This window comes from Pimephales promelas, chromosome 22, assembly GCF_988280905.1.
Source record: "Pimephales promelas chromosome 22, fPimPro1.hap1.1, whole genome shotgun sequence".
NCBI classification, from domain to species: Eukaryota; Metazoa; Chordata; class Actinopteri; order Cypriniformes; family Leuciscidae; genus Pimephales; species Pimephales promelas.
The window spans coordinates 20,268,444-20,284,149 of NC_142790.1; the positions used below are offsets into that span (position 1 = coordinate 20,268,444).

Sequence of the window (15,706 nt, forward strand, 5' to 3'; positions counted from 1 at the left end):
TCGCATCTAAAAAAGTTTGTGTTTATATAATATAGGTGTGTATTATATATATATATGTGTGTGTATTCACAAACACGCGCACAAACACACAATGTATGTGTTGTGTGTGTGTGTGTGTATATATATATTATATTATAGAAAAACTTTTATTATAGATGCATTTAAATCACAATTAATCGATTTGACAGCACTAATAAAAAATATTCAAAACAAAAAAAATGGAAAATATCTCACAAAATGGCTTAAAGTACAGTAGTTATTATGGAACAATGTCACTATTAAAGAAGGTGAATTAATGTTGCAAACCACTAGTAGAGCGGCAACACCTGTTGATCAGAGTTCAAAGGAAATAAGTAGACATATAAATAAGAACTGACAGCTAATTGTGACTGAAATCTACCGATCAAAATCAGTATAAGTAAGCCTGGAGATCCAGCCAAAGAGAATGAATGTTTTACTGTATTATGTCAGATATAATGAGAAGCTCAACATATTTCTACAAGAAAGAAAGAAAAAAAAAAACTTTCATGAACACCGTAACCAACATTAGCAAAGCATATATAATACAGTTAAAGTTCAAAAAACTCATCCTATAAAATCAACAACAATCTTTCCACCTTCCCCAGCACAGATCAGAAAAAAGCCATACCTCGTCTCCTCCTCCCACACGCCAGAGCGAACAAGATCAGTGTAAAGCCAGTCCGTCGACCATCCTTCCACTTAGCTCTTCCCATTAGAGAAATTCCTCAACTCATTACAGGCGCGGCCGGTCTGCCAGCCGCAGCTTCCAAGCACCTCGCGCACAACACAGGCTCAGTCAGCCACAAAGGTCTCCATAGCAACAGAGGACCCAGCGCACCCCTCCGGCATTATTTATGCAATGTTTCATCGCCGAACGTCCCGCCCACCAGCCAGACTGCCAAAGCTAGCCTCCCTCCAATCACTCTCCAGTCTGCCCCTTTTCACAGGACGATTTGTGCCCGCCACCTCAAAGACCGGGCGAGAATTTCGAGTGCTTTTGGGGTGAAACGCTAAATGCCTCTCTCCTCCATTCTTCCTCCCCCATCCATCCCTCGGCGCTCTGAAAAGCCTGAGAACTTTCACTGTCTGTTCCACATCAATATCAGCCTGGAAGTCGGCGTTCCTGAGAGAGCCGGAACGATTTATCTAAAGCGCTGTGTCGAAATATCTTTAAATACAATGGAGACCCAGGAGAGGCAGTGTGTATTATCGAAGAAAGAGGGATGCCAGAGCGTTTCGGTGGCCAAAACTTCTCCAGCCTTTTTTTTATAGCGTTACCAGATAGGCATTATTTATTGAAAGGACACTATTTCACAGCATACGGTTAAATGACCTGTCTGGCTTCAGTCAACGTAAATGAGAAATGGGAGAGCATTTAACTAAGCCAATCTAACCACCATAAAAGCTGGGGTTTCTGAGGTTTAGTTGCTGGAGCAACAAGCAGGAGAAATAAAGAGAGAGAGAGAAATGTTGCTGACCGCCTGCTCAATAGGGCCGGTCAGTGATGAAAGCTGATTGATAAAAGGTAGCTCTCGCTGTTCTCATGCATACCAAGTGCGCTGTAACCCTCTCACCTAATAAGCTCCTCTTTTCCTTCTGATGATGGTGGTTGATGGTCAGGACAGATTTAGTAACGCCACTACTTAATGCACAGGGATCGAGGCATTCTTCATTAAGAATTAATTCACAATATATTGGTAGCAGTTGTCGGTTGATATTAGAGATTTTTAATTTATCGACAGGTATTGTGTATTTAATTGTGACTTTTAGATTTAGATTACCATTGGTGCCATCTAACACTCATTTTATAGGAAGCCTTTTAAAAACACTAAATGTAATAACACATTTACATTTGTTTTCATATTATACATTATATTGTTGGTATGTCTGCATTGACTTGTAACATTTAAAATTATTGGTTACAGTTTGTAGTTTTTATTTGTAGTTTTTAAAACACAAAATATTACTTTTAAAATAAGCCATTTATCTGTTATCAGCCATAACTTGCAAATATTGTTTGGAAATTATTTTAAATTTAATATAAAATGCTATTATATTACATTATTTTTTTACATGTATAATAGTATTCAAATAATAAATCAAATAAATTCATTTGATGCTAAATGGAGCCATTCAATTGACCAAAAGTGACATTTTCCGTGAAACAGAAGACTGGAGTAATGATGCTAAAAATTCAGCTTTACCATCTCAGGAATAAATTACATTTGAATATTAAAATAGCAAACAGTTTTAAACACATTTAAATTGTAATAGAATTGCACACTATATTATAGTTTCTACAGCATTTTTAATCAAATAAATGTAGTTTCAGTAAGAATATCTTCAAAAACATAAAAAAATAATTGAACGGTAGTCACGTATATTTAATATTTTCATTCAGGTGAACAAAACACTGATATAACTCAAACATGATGCTGAACCCACATACAACTTACTACAAAACCACACAAGCGATGGTTTTGTTTGCCCAGATCAGCTCAGACAGGGAATATCCTATTTCACCCCCCCAGGGAAACCACCTGTATCCCCCACAGAATGAACAATAGGTCATGTGATCTGCCGGCTGAGCGAACCCTTCCATCTCTCTCAGGTGACTGATGACAAGTCTGAGGTCATCTATAGCCTGCTGTTCACGAGGGGTCCGGACACTGGCCTGTTACCGGTTAAAAGTGGTTTTCATGTGATATTTAGCATGTCAAACATGATGTTAAGTGCTTGAAATAACAGTCTGCAAGAGGAAGAAAAAAAAACATAATTCTTAACTTAAAAGCACCATTAAAGACTCGTTTCGTAATACTTTAAACATTTTAAACAATGGAAATTGTTTTAAATAGTTTAAATGTCACAGCATGAATGTCTTTTAATGTAATACTGTGTCGAAAAAGAAAATGAATGCTATGTAAATATATATAAAAATAAGCCAATCCAGATTTTCAACAAACATAATCCATAACCAATATGATATAATATATCACTATACATTTCAAAATACTAAAGACCTTGTCAATGGACATTTTCTGGTTTCAAATATTGTTTTTTAATTAATTTATACCAAATATAGTAGAATAAGCATTTAAATTAGCAATTGCATATATCAGTCTTATTCGCTATCACTAAATTGTGTGTGTGTGTGACAAAAATAGAACACTATTGAGTATCAGGATAATAAAAAAAAAAAAAACTAGGCCAACTATTAATTTGAACTGAGTTTGACACTCATTCGTGGCTTTAACGTTCTTGTGTTGGTATATTATGCAATACAAGCTTTGAAGAGTTAGTATGAGGTTCAATGGAAGAGGATGATAAACAGGAACATTGCGTAATGCATGTAAAGGAGTAATGACTATGCTAATGTGCTACTTCACTGCATATTATATCATAAAGAGACATTCAACATTTATGTATGCATTTCATGTCAAATGATACTGTAGAGATAACACAGTACAATTTCATTGAGAACTAACAATATATATTTTTTCAAAGAATTGCAAAGGGAAAGAACGCTGTAAAATTGTTAATTCAATTCCCAAAGGTGTTCCCTAGCAAACAATAAACATGATCACAACGAAAATATTCACCCGTCTTCTATTTTAAGACTGTGCTGCTTAATTACGGTATCCTCGGAATGGGCTGATTTGGTTCACATGATCCTTCTGTTTACATTTTGATTACATTTCTGATTAAAGAAAGAAAGGATGTGAAAATAAAAAAAAACCTGAAATATATCAACGTGAGAGAAAGAGAGAGCGGACATCATCAGCATTCGGTGATGAATGGCCCAATTAAGTCAGTTCAAACCACGGCCTCTGTCTGTCACGTCTGCTCTTCAGCAAGACTAAGAATAGCCAATTTACCCCAACACATACATAAACAAACTACACTGAGCAAACAGCCTTTCCCTTGCCAGGGGAGGGGGGAAAACTCACTTAACCTTTACAGCCAGTGCTAAAGAAGCCAGAGATGGATTAGACCCACTCAGGATTGCATGTGTAAATTTATCTTCTGGAAGTATCACGAGAATGATTATTGTTTAATGTGACAGGACGGACATAAAACGTACCAGCAGAAGATTGCAAGCTTCTGATACAGAGAAACGAGTATAGCCGGGAAGTATCTCACTTCTTTGGTTTCCTCACTGTGACTGTGAGATTACAAAGTGTCAAATGGTAAAGCGAAATAGTTATGACATCCCTAAACATCGAAACATGTGAGCCGAGTTGTAAACAGCTTAAAAACAAGATCACAGGCAGGGACAGATACTACAATTCCAACACATTCTCATCCTTTGGCGTCATATAGGTGACGCCATATGACATTTCGTCGAAATACTACGCACTTGGCACCCTTTAGCGTCAATATATGGGTAGGTTTAGGTTTGGGGTAGGGTCTGCGTCTCATATTGACTCTAAAGGATGCCAGTCATCTTTATGACGCCTTGGATTCTGTGTGTTATATTGACGGTAAAGGGTGCCATGTGCGTAGTATTTCGACGAAATGTCATATGGCGTCACCTAGATAGGCTATGACGTCAAAGGATGAGAACGGGCTCTACAATTCAGGCTAATCTCATACACCGATATTCATTATGGCTGATGAGATACAGCCGATTTGAACATTTTGCCACTATTTAATCTAAATCAATTAATAATAAAACACTAAAAACTCAAATCAATCATTTGAAATGCTACAAGTGAATTTAGGCATGACAACATTAATGCACCAGAATGACTTTTATGTTTAATGTCTACTTTATTTTAAGATGCCCTATACTGAGTAATATTAAATAACATGTACATTTTAAACGATTAGTAGGGTTACTACATGTAAAATATATGCATCTACAGTAGGTGGACAACCAAAATAAGGTTTTTACCGCCACCGTTCTGCCGCAGAGGTAAAATCTGGGGTGTATTTGCTGCCTTTTGCCACTAAGAGGCGCTACAATCACAGACTTTGAAAAGTGTCCGTTTATTGCGTAATCTGCACCCGCGCCACGGCTCGTTCAGAGCGTTTGAAAGCTGGTAGCAGATTAATACAAGTGAAACATAGTTAAACTAATTAATAATCACGATACTGAAATTAAATTGAATAATGAAAACTTAAAACATTGCAGTAGAAACATTTTAGGCTACATCAATGAGGCTTTACAAATGTCATGTCAAAAGTGTAACAGGGACACTGGAAAAAGTGTTAAAAAATTTAAGTGAAATAGAAATGTAAAAATATGACATAAAATACTAATAGATAAAAATGTATTGTTCAAAATTACAGGGGTCATGAACTGGCTTTTTAAATTTTATTATATTGTTGTCTGAGGTCAACTTATGACGTTCGCTTGGTTTTTCCATTCAAAAACATCAAAATGAATAAGTAATAGGCTATTTTGTACCCAAGTTTTGAGCCTACCTGAAAAACGGTTATGGGCGTGTCGCACTGAAGACTTGGAAATAAACGCCCACTGCTGCGAGTGGAGAACAGTTTTGCATATTATTATGAGTTTAACTCACCACCGTCGGTGCTCGTGGGGGAAAACGTCCAATGTTGTACAATGGCAACCAAATTCGCCCATACATGTTCGACTTAGAGTCCGTGTGTTGCACAATTCCTGTCAGATCCAATATAGACCATTTCACAAGATGTAAACAACACTGGTCCAGAAGCACTTCCTGTTTCAGTTTGTAACTGTTTTCTTTATTTCACATGTAAAGAAAACATCTTAAAGATGTTTGTTTAACTTTTTGATTCAGTTTTAAATGTTCTGTTGGTTGTATTTTATCCCAGCTTTTATGTAGTGTTAAAAAAACGAAACAGGAAGTGCTTCTGGACCAGTGTTGTTTACATCTTGTGAAATGGTCTATAGACGGCACAGCACTGTTCTTTATTCTTAATCGGTCTGAAAATCCAGGCTTGTTTACAAAACAATCCTCAGTGAAATGAAGTGAACAGACGACGATGTTTTACCCTCATCAGCTGGAACGTCATTAAAAATAAAGTTTATCCATGCAGTCCTATTGGAATCCAGAGGAAGCTTATGCAGCGACTGTCTTCTTCCACAACCAGGCACTGCACAATATTCTGTATTGCTCGGCAGCTCGATCCGGTTTGTCATCACAAGGTAGGCATGGATGTTACTTAGCTTTGCATTTAATGTGTGAATCGGTGGGCGGGGCTAAACCACCTGTGTTGATCTTCTTCTGCGGGGGTGGGGTTTTATCCTCTTCGTCGTCATAGTTCCCCACTTTGAAAAACGAGTCGTTTGCAGAGGCTGGTGTCAATAAAAGCTTTTATTGGACTAATAAGGACGTTTTCAGTTCTGAAACTTACAGGATATTCTTATAATATGATGACCTCTTAGATGTCAAAAGCTCAAGGAAAATTTGATTTCTCAGTTCATCACCCCTTTAAGACAAATGGAATTACAGGAACTATGCTCATAGTTATAGTTAGTTACTCTGAATTTTTGTTATATAACACAAAGACATTCAGCCATATGTGGCAATACTTTTTGAGGCTACTACCGTTTGTCTATTCTACAGCATGTACATATTGATATTCCATCAGTCACCCTGACCTAGATATTGGCCATGGATCACTCCATTTTGTCATCCACTATTTTACAACTGACAAATATGCTAACCATGCACCCCAAGGTCACATACATGCACTGTAGCAAAAAAAAAAAAAACATGGCTTTTTAAAATAAGAAGTTCTTCTTGCTCTTATGAAGTTTGACTTTTGGCACAACAAAACGGCACCTTGAAATGTCAGCGACTAAATGCCAACTCACAGTCATGCTTATGTGCTTCAGCATTGAACACAAGTAAATTCTAGCTGGATAAATCCATTCACCCTAATTTGGTTCCACATCAGACATTAATTCATTGATCCTCAGAGACATTTGTTTTGACATACTGAGACCTAGAATGGCAGGTTCTCAGTCTCTTTCTCAAGACAGCAGCAGCTTTGCTCAACACTTTCTGTGAAACTAAAGGAAAAGCAAAAGGTCAGCTGAAACACTGGAGAAAACAATATAAGCACCACAGGAGATAAATCCCTTTTTTCCCAGCACTTATCCTCTTCTGGTGCGCTGCGCAAGTGAGAATGTAAAGAACCGCACAGCAAGTGCTCTCATAAGGGTGGACGAAGTGACAGGTTCAGAAAGTGAGCTCGAACGGATGGATATATCTGGAGTGAGATATGTGATGTGCATCGCTGCAAGGAGGGGGGTTCAAAAAGTCAGTGCATGACAAAACTTTATTATGTGTGGGAATCAAAAAAAAAGGAGATGAGGTGTCTCTTTCACACATTTGGCATGCACACATGGCGTTCATTTAGGAGGGAAGTCAGTTCCAATTTAAGTGGAAATTGTGCTCTGAATGTGTGTTATGTTGATAGATGGATGCCAGACGGGCAGCCAGAAACTGTCAATGTACATACGAGATGAGATAGAGAGAGAGAGAGAGAGAGAGAGAGAGAGAGAGAGAGAGAGAGAGAGAGAGAGAGAGAGAGAGAGAGAGAGAGAGAGAGAGAGAGAGAGAGAGAGAGAGAGAGAGAGAGAGAGAGAGAGAGAGAGAGAGAGAGAGAGAGAGAGAGAGAGAGAGAGAGAGAGAGAGAGAGAGAGAGAGAGAGAGAGAGAGAGAGAGAGAGAGAGAGAGAGAGAGAGAGAGAGAGAGAGAGAGAGAGAGAGAGAGAGAGAGAGAGAGAGAGAGAGAGAGAGAGAGAGAGAGAGAGAGAGAGAGAGAGAGAGAGAGAGAGAGAGAGAGAGAGAGAGAGAGAGAGAGAGAGAGAGAGAGAGAGAGAGAGAGAGAGAGAGAGAGAGAGAGAGAGAGAGAGAGAGAGAGAGAGAGAGAGAGAGAGAGAGAGAGAGAGAGAGAGAGAGAGAGAGAGAGAGAGAGAGAGAGAGAGAGAGAGAGAGAGAGAGAGAGAGAGAGAGAGAGAGAGAGAGAGAGAGAGAGAGAGAGAGAGAGAGAGAGAGAGAGAGAGAGAGAGAGAGAGAGAGAGAGAGAGAGAGAGAGAGAGAGAGAGAGAGAGAGAGAGAGAGAGAGAGAGAGAGAGAGAGAGAGAGAGAGAGAGAGAGAGAGAGAGAGAGAGAGAGAGAGAGAGAGAGAGAGAGAGAGAGAGAGAGAGAGAGAGAGAGAGAGAGAGAGAGAGAGAGAGAGAGAGAGAGAGAGAGAGAGAGAGAGAGAGAGAGAGAGAGAGAGAGAGAGAGAGAGAGAGAGAGAGAGAGAGAGAGAGAGAGAGAGAGAGATAGATAGATAGATAGATAGATAGATAGATAGATAGATAGATAGATAGATAGATAGATAGATAGATAGATAGATAGATAGATAGATAGATAGATAGATAGATAGATAGATTTTTATTTTTTTTATCAGAGACCAATTCTAGTTTTCTAATGGCTGTCAATGGAAAGGGAGGGTGTAGTTGCATTATCTACCAGCAGGGGCAAATGTGACTATGCTAACTAGACTTTGCTAACTTAGCATAACTTAGCTTAGCATAATTAGCATCGTATAAAGCTTGATCAACACTTTAAAAAACCAGTACGTGCACCTGTGAAAAGACACCTTTCTGTTATCTGAGAAGGTTCCATTAGGTTTTACAATCTCTTCTGAAGTGCACTTGAACTATACATTAATCTATGCTACAAACTTTCCCATGATTTATTGGCCAGTGCTAAAGAGTAATTCATTATTTCCCATGGCATTATGATTAATTGCAGATGTATAATCAAAATGACTTTAATAAAAATGAAAATAATAAGGTGGCTGTTTAAGCGCATGACCTTTTTGTACATTCCGAGAAATAATTAAAGTGAATAAAAATTGGCCCCTCAAAAGTTAACAGTTCTTTCAAATTCAATCTATATATAAAAGCGTATTACAGTCCTGTGTGGGGGAACAAAAAAACACCCTTATATAGGAGGATTCTAACTCTTCTAATTTATATTTCACATTGTCAGACTTAATTAATTCTGGTAAGGTTTCACTTCATTAGTTAAAATGAACTAACAATGAACAATAATTCTACAGCTTTTATTCCTCTAAACTCAACTTTCAGTACATTTTTAAGATCTGTTAACATTAGTAACGCACTGTGAGGTAACATGAACACTGTAACAAATGTTAATGAATACTGTAAAAAATATATTGCCCATTGTTAGTTTATGAAATAAATAAAAAATATATATATATATATATAATAAGAAATTATTTTTATATTATTTCAGTTAGTGGCCAAGATATAATTCCTAACTGATGAGCTAAAATAATTTAACAACATTCAAAATATAAATAAAAAACGATAATAGTATCTAGGTTTGTTTCCATCCAAAGTTGCGAATTTAACTTTTGAGCAAAAATGCAACATCGCATAACACATTTTCAAGCAGAGTTTCCATCCCATGCGTTCAAGAGAACAAAATCGTCACTTCCAGGTAAATCAGTGCAAAATATCTTTTGGAAGCAACTGTGGCTATTTTTCCATAAATAACTTGCGTCTCAGAGCGTGCAGACGATGTGCGATATATGCCGTCATCTATACATCACCGTCAGATATATCTTGCGTTCGGATGCCTGGTGTTTGTGAACACAAACATGTGAGGCAATTCTGGGCGGTCATTACACTAAATCATTCTGACGACAGAATTGGTTCAGGCATTTAAGAATGACCGAACACACTTAAAAACTGGTCCACTGGTTAGTCCAGTTATCCAATTACATCCTTTGTTTAGACAAAGTCACATGGGTTCTTTGTTGCACATCGAGTGATTCATTTAGTAAATGTTTCCATTATGTGCATGTCACAATTTAGCACATAGCACATGTTTTATGTGCATTTGTAGAATTAGAAACACCTGTTGTTCCAATGCACCGTTTTTTATGTGATATATATGCGATGGTTGATAGAAACGAATAATGAGACTAAAATAACACTGATTTTATATTAAAAGCCATGTCTAATGATAGAATTGATTCTTTCTAGTTACATGTTGCGTCACACAGCGTTCACACAGAGAACCCTTATTTTGTTAGGCCTATCTCATTAGACACTTGTGTGGTGCATGAGAAGCTGCATCCGGGGACGGATGAGTTCATGATTAAATCTTCAACATCAACAACGCAGTGCAGAACTAACACAAAGAACATGCACCGCTGGAGAGATGATATTGGCTTCCCACTGTTCCTGTCTCGTTTGAATATCACCTAACACAACGTGTCGCCATTACTGGCATGCTCGATGGCGTTTCTAATCAGTACTCTGCTTAAGGCTTCAGAGGGGATGCTACTGGGGGGATCATTTGTTAGACAGATATGAACACACAGCTAACATTCTTTTCTAGTAATTGCCATTAATGGTTACATCCAGGCAGGGTTTCTCTTCATAAAAACCTATAAACAAATGCCTCTGCAAAGTTACCAGTGCTCACAGGAAGATTTAATACGTTAGTGATGCTCATGGGCCACATTTCACAGCCCCTCAAGTGTTAATAGCTTGTCCTTAAATAAATCTAGCCCACAAATCAAATTTCACTTTTTGCATATTGGTTCGGGCTTTAGTGTTATCCTTGTAAGGATTGTGATACAGTGGCCTAATTTAGAAATGCAGAGGGCTGCAAGCGGGTGCTTCAGGGTCTGTGGCATTTTTTTTTTTTAAATAATGTTACAAACTATTTCTATTTCAAGTAAATGCTTTTCTTTTAAACATTATTCATCAAATAATCTTTTTTTCCATCCACAAAAATATTAAACAGCACAACTGTTTTCAAATTTGGGAATAATTGGAAATGTTTCGTGAGCAACAAATCAGCATTAGAATGATTTCTGAAGGATCATGTGACACTAAAGACTGGAGTAATGATGCTGAAAATTCAGGTTTACATTTTAAAATGTTATGCAGTAGAAAACAGTGCTTTGACTGTTATTTCACATTCACAATATAAATATTTGACTATATTTTGTAAAATACATACATTAAAAAAAAGTATTTTAATAGTAAGTGAAGTAAGATTGTCAACATAAATATGATCCAGATAATCTTTTAATATATTTTTTTTTAACATTACCTAAATATTAAACTATTTCAGCATTTATTTTTGGCCATCTGATTGAAATTTACAAACATTACATGTGTAAACTGACTGCTGTGAAAAGTTGGTATATTGAAATTACCAATGTTACATCAAATCCAAATCGTGATGTTTCCTGTCAATGGCAGTTCTCAAGAAATACAATCTCGGGCATCATTACTTCACTAAATGCAGAGCAAAGCATCCGTAGGTATGGGTCACTGGAAATGTAGTCCTAACCCGATCCCCAAAGATGTGTATCCAGGAACACTGTATTGTACTGTGAAATCACATAAACTACTAGATATGAGTCGTTCAACCCTGAAAATGCACCAATAAGTGTATAACAACGCCATTTTCTTTTCCCCAAATGATCAATGGTTACTAAATGTAAGCTTGATTTAAAAAAAAAAAAGTTTATATTTTGCGGGGAACTGGGGGTTCACAATTGAATTAGAAGTCTACATTGTTTCCTAAATCTAAAATTAGACAAAAAAAAATGTATGTAAAAATGCATTATAGCACCTTTAAGCTGTTATCACCTGCATTTACAGTTAAAGGGATAGTTCACTTTGAAATTCATTTTTGATATGTTTTAGCTTACCTCAAGGGCATCCAAGATGTACTGTAGGTGTCTTTGTTTCCACAGTATTTTCAATTTTGACATTTTTCAGTCAAACCGTTGTTGTCTATCACTCATACACTGGAGGCTAAGGGGGTCCACCAAAAGGCATGCACAGAGAAGTCCAAATTGAACTTGATTTAATGACTCGTAAATGTAAGTACACACTGATGGCCTAAGACACGAAACGAGCGGTTTGTGTGAGAAAACGAACAGTATTTATATCGTTTTTACCTCGTTTAATCACAGTGACGTCCAAGTGATCTGAATCAGTTGTGCAATGTCCAACTGAACCGAACTGAATCAGTTCAATTTTACGCCGGAAGTGATCGCTTGCGTGTGATGTCACTCAATATTTACATGGAGATTTCGGAAGTTTTACCTTTTACTAAACATATTTAGATATACCGAAATCGTCTTCCATTGCGGTTTCCCGTATATCTAAATATAAATATGTTTAGTGAAAGGTTAAACTTCCAAAATCTCTGTATAAACAAAGAGTGACGTAGGCGAATCACTTCCGGCGCATGCGCAGACCGAAGCGCCCGTGCCGTCAGATCATTTTGTCATGGCTATGATTACAAGAGGTAAAAACGATATAAATACTGTTCGTTTTCTCACACAAACCGCTCGTTTCGTGTCATTTACGAGTCATTAAATCATGTTTAATTTGGACTTCTCTGTGCATGCTTAACCTCCATTGTATGACTAATAGACAACAACGGTTTGACTGAAAAATGTCAAAATTGAAGATACTGTGGATACAAAGACACCTACATCTTGATTGCCCTTGAGGTAAGCTAAAACATGTCAAAAATTAATTTCAAAGTGAACTATCCCTTTAATATAGGACTTCTGAGACCCAAGCTGCCGTGGTTTTACCATGTAGCCAAGGCACCGTTGGTTCTCCACATCCTAATGTTCACATTTAGCTTTTGCATTTCAGTTTTACATTCACAGACTCTTTCTTCTTCTGTCCATGATTTCAATGGGTTGGACCCAGCACTGCCTCTTTCATCTGGGGGGTCAAAGCGATTAGAGCGTTTGAAGTGTGCCAGGCGCTAGCTGAGGGAAAAACATTAGTTCTTATGAGACCCGGCGTCCTCAGCGAGAAGGAAAAGACGGACTACAGAGAGAATGAGAGGGCTGCTTTGTAACAGCACATATCAGTGCTACGTGATGACACATTTGCATTGTGAGTGACAAATAGTTAAAAAGTAAGGCACAGTTCAGGGCCTGGTATATCGAGCCGAAGTATTGTACATCGACATCAAAAACAACCACTTTTTACAAACTCTTATCAGCTCTTGACTAAAAAAAACTATGTTTGTGAGGTGACGACAGGTGCAAAGCAGATGGGTACTGCAGTGAATACATAATAGAGTCATGGGAAATCAAGAGAATGCAAGTTTGCAGCAGTGTGTAAATTACAATATGTCTGTTCCATAGGGATCTAAATACAATAGCAGCATTCTAACCCAAATGGAACCTAATAAGTGCATGATTTGGAACATTCTAAATACAAGGCTCTAATAAAGTCAGGGTCAATACGTCCTATTAGGAATCGGTGAACTTTAAAACAATGTGTACAACGTAGTGATGCACCAATTGTGATGTAGTGATTAAAAAAAAAAACTAAAATAGACTTTAGTTTTTATTTAGACAAAAAATAAATAAGAAAATAACACGGTAATTACTTTTTTTGGGTAGTTAAATTTAGATAACTTGGTAATTGAATGTTGTTCAGTCTGTCGTAGTTTTAAGGGGGTCATGAATTGAGAAATCAACTTTTACTTAAAGGAGCCGTATGTAAGATTGTGGCCAAAACTTGTTCTGCAATCACTTTCAAATTGCTGTAGAGAGCTTGTCAAAAAGACACAAATAATTTTGTCGAAACTCATAATAACATGATGTTGTTAGATGCAAAACTGTGATCCAATCATAGCAGTGGGCGTTTACTTCCAAGTCTTCAAAACCCATAAAAAAAGTGTTTCAGTAGCTATAGGCACAAAACCAGGATAGAAAATAGCCAATTACTTATTCATTACGATGTTTTTGAATGTAAAAACCACGCAAATATCATATATATATATATATATTTTTTTTTTAAAAGCTAGTTCATAACCCCTTAGGGCTAAATCAAATCAGTTGGTTATTTGGTGTATCACTAATAAAATGTCTAAAGGTGGTCCAGTTGTTCTATAGCTTGTTTAAAATGAAAGAAAACATCTTATTTGACAATGAAATACATGAAACAATAAACAAATTGGAGATGGCATATGTGATGGTTAAGTAATTCATTTGGTCAACATTAGCTTAGCATAACATAATGTTGCTAATGTTATAAATGAAAGTTATTTGAAAGTGTTACCAAGAAAATCTGGCTTTGGCAGCAGCTTGGCATGCCACACAAATAGCCGTCAACAATGAAGTGCTACAAAGACTCGACTTACAATGGAGTGTTTCCATTAGCATGTTGCTAAGCTAACAACATGATACACCAACTAGTAAAAAGGTTTGTTTTGGGGGCGGGAAATATCCTAAAGTTTAATAAATTCCACCAAAGTTCTTTGCAATGCGTTCTGGTATTCGATGCTGCCACATTATTTACATGCAAAGCCATAATTATGTGTTGTACTGTAGTTAATTTGTCCAAAACAAGGAGTCTTGTATGCCTCAAACCATATTCACTTATTCCTGTAATTGTGGACAAATGTGGGCACAGAGGACTCAGGTGTGATCCTATTTTTTTATTTATTATAAATGTTATATCAATGTCTTCGATAAAGTTTTGTCTATCCATTTATAGTGTTTTATTTTTATTTTAGGGGTAGGCTATATTTGAATTTATTTACTTCAAAAAGTACCATATTTTCTATGTAAATTAAGCATATTTTTATGTTTTATTTTGAAAACTTTTTTAACTACATTAAAATATCATTCCAATAAGTTCTTAGAGCTAAAACCTAAAGATGAAGTGACTTTGCTGTCACCTGGTGTCTTGCTCTAAATTACAGTTTTTCCCATTCATTTCAATGGGTGCCCATTTTTGACCCAAATACAAGATTAAGTTGTTTTTGTTCACCCACTTAACATTGTAGAATTGAGTCAAAAAATTGTGTGTGTTCAGGAGGCAAACTTAGGAAAAGTAGCCAAGTCTTGTACCGCTCAGATCAAGGGAACTATTTTTTAAAAATAAATCAAAACTATTTTGCCCACATTTGTCCAGAATACGGTTTTAGGGTTGGAGTGGCATAGTTTTATGTTTTTCACAATAATTCCACTGATACAAAAAGAGATAAAAAAACTCAATAAAGCGAAAACTACGTCATTGCCTAATACCTATACTGTATGTAGGTTTCAAAAACGCTGAGTCTCTATTCCTTCATATGCCGCATGCCGTCTCTGGGTAAACAGGGCAGAGGACATGAATATGAAGGAGTTCTGTTTATTATGCAGTTTGGAAGACATATTTGTCAACTGACAGAGGTGGGGTGTGTGTGTTTGTGGGTGGGTTTACAGTCAGCAGTTTGCTGAGATAGGACAGCAGGAGGTGTCCCCAGAGGTCATTAAACACACACACACACACACACAAACAGCCCTGGGCCGCTTGTGGCAGATCCTGCATGTTGACAGGGGCTCTTCATCTCTCTTTGACCCCAGGAGACACACACTCCTCACCCTGGCTGGTATTACATCAAACAGACACAGGTCATCAGTCTAAACCCTGATATGACTGTCACCTTTCCAGCCAAATTAAACACCCCCCAGGACGATGTCCTCCAAATTTTCCATGACTCCAGATAAATTATCGAAATGTTTTTCTATAGACCTGTGGCATTTTCTCCAAAGGGGCAATAAATAAATAAATTATATATATACAAATACAAATAGAGATACAAAAATAACATTAAACACCATGCCGGCCTACCCATCCCTCAAAAGCTATTGAATGATACTTGTACTTAAATGGA

At 37.1% G+C, this 15,706-nt stretch overlaps 1 protein-coding gene across 5 annotated transcripts in view; it reads right to left on the reverse strand.

The window, feature by feature from the left end:
- ctnnd2a (catenin delta 2a) overlaps window positions 1-15,706 on the reverse strand; it is a 276,192-nt gene that overhangs the window by 198,148 nt on the left and 62,338 nt on the right. Inside the window, exon 1 of one of the 5 annotated variants that reach the window (XM_089125771.1) lies at window positions 650-844. The exons of the other annotated variants lie outside the window; for them this stretch is intronic. The gene's annotated coding sequence lies outside the window, so the exon portion shown is untranslated. Of the gene's footprint in view, window positions 1-649; window positions 845-15,706 lie in introns of those variants that run through there. 5 annotated transcript variants of the gene reach the window in all.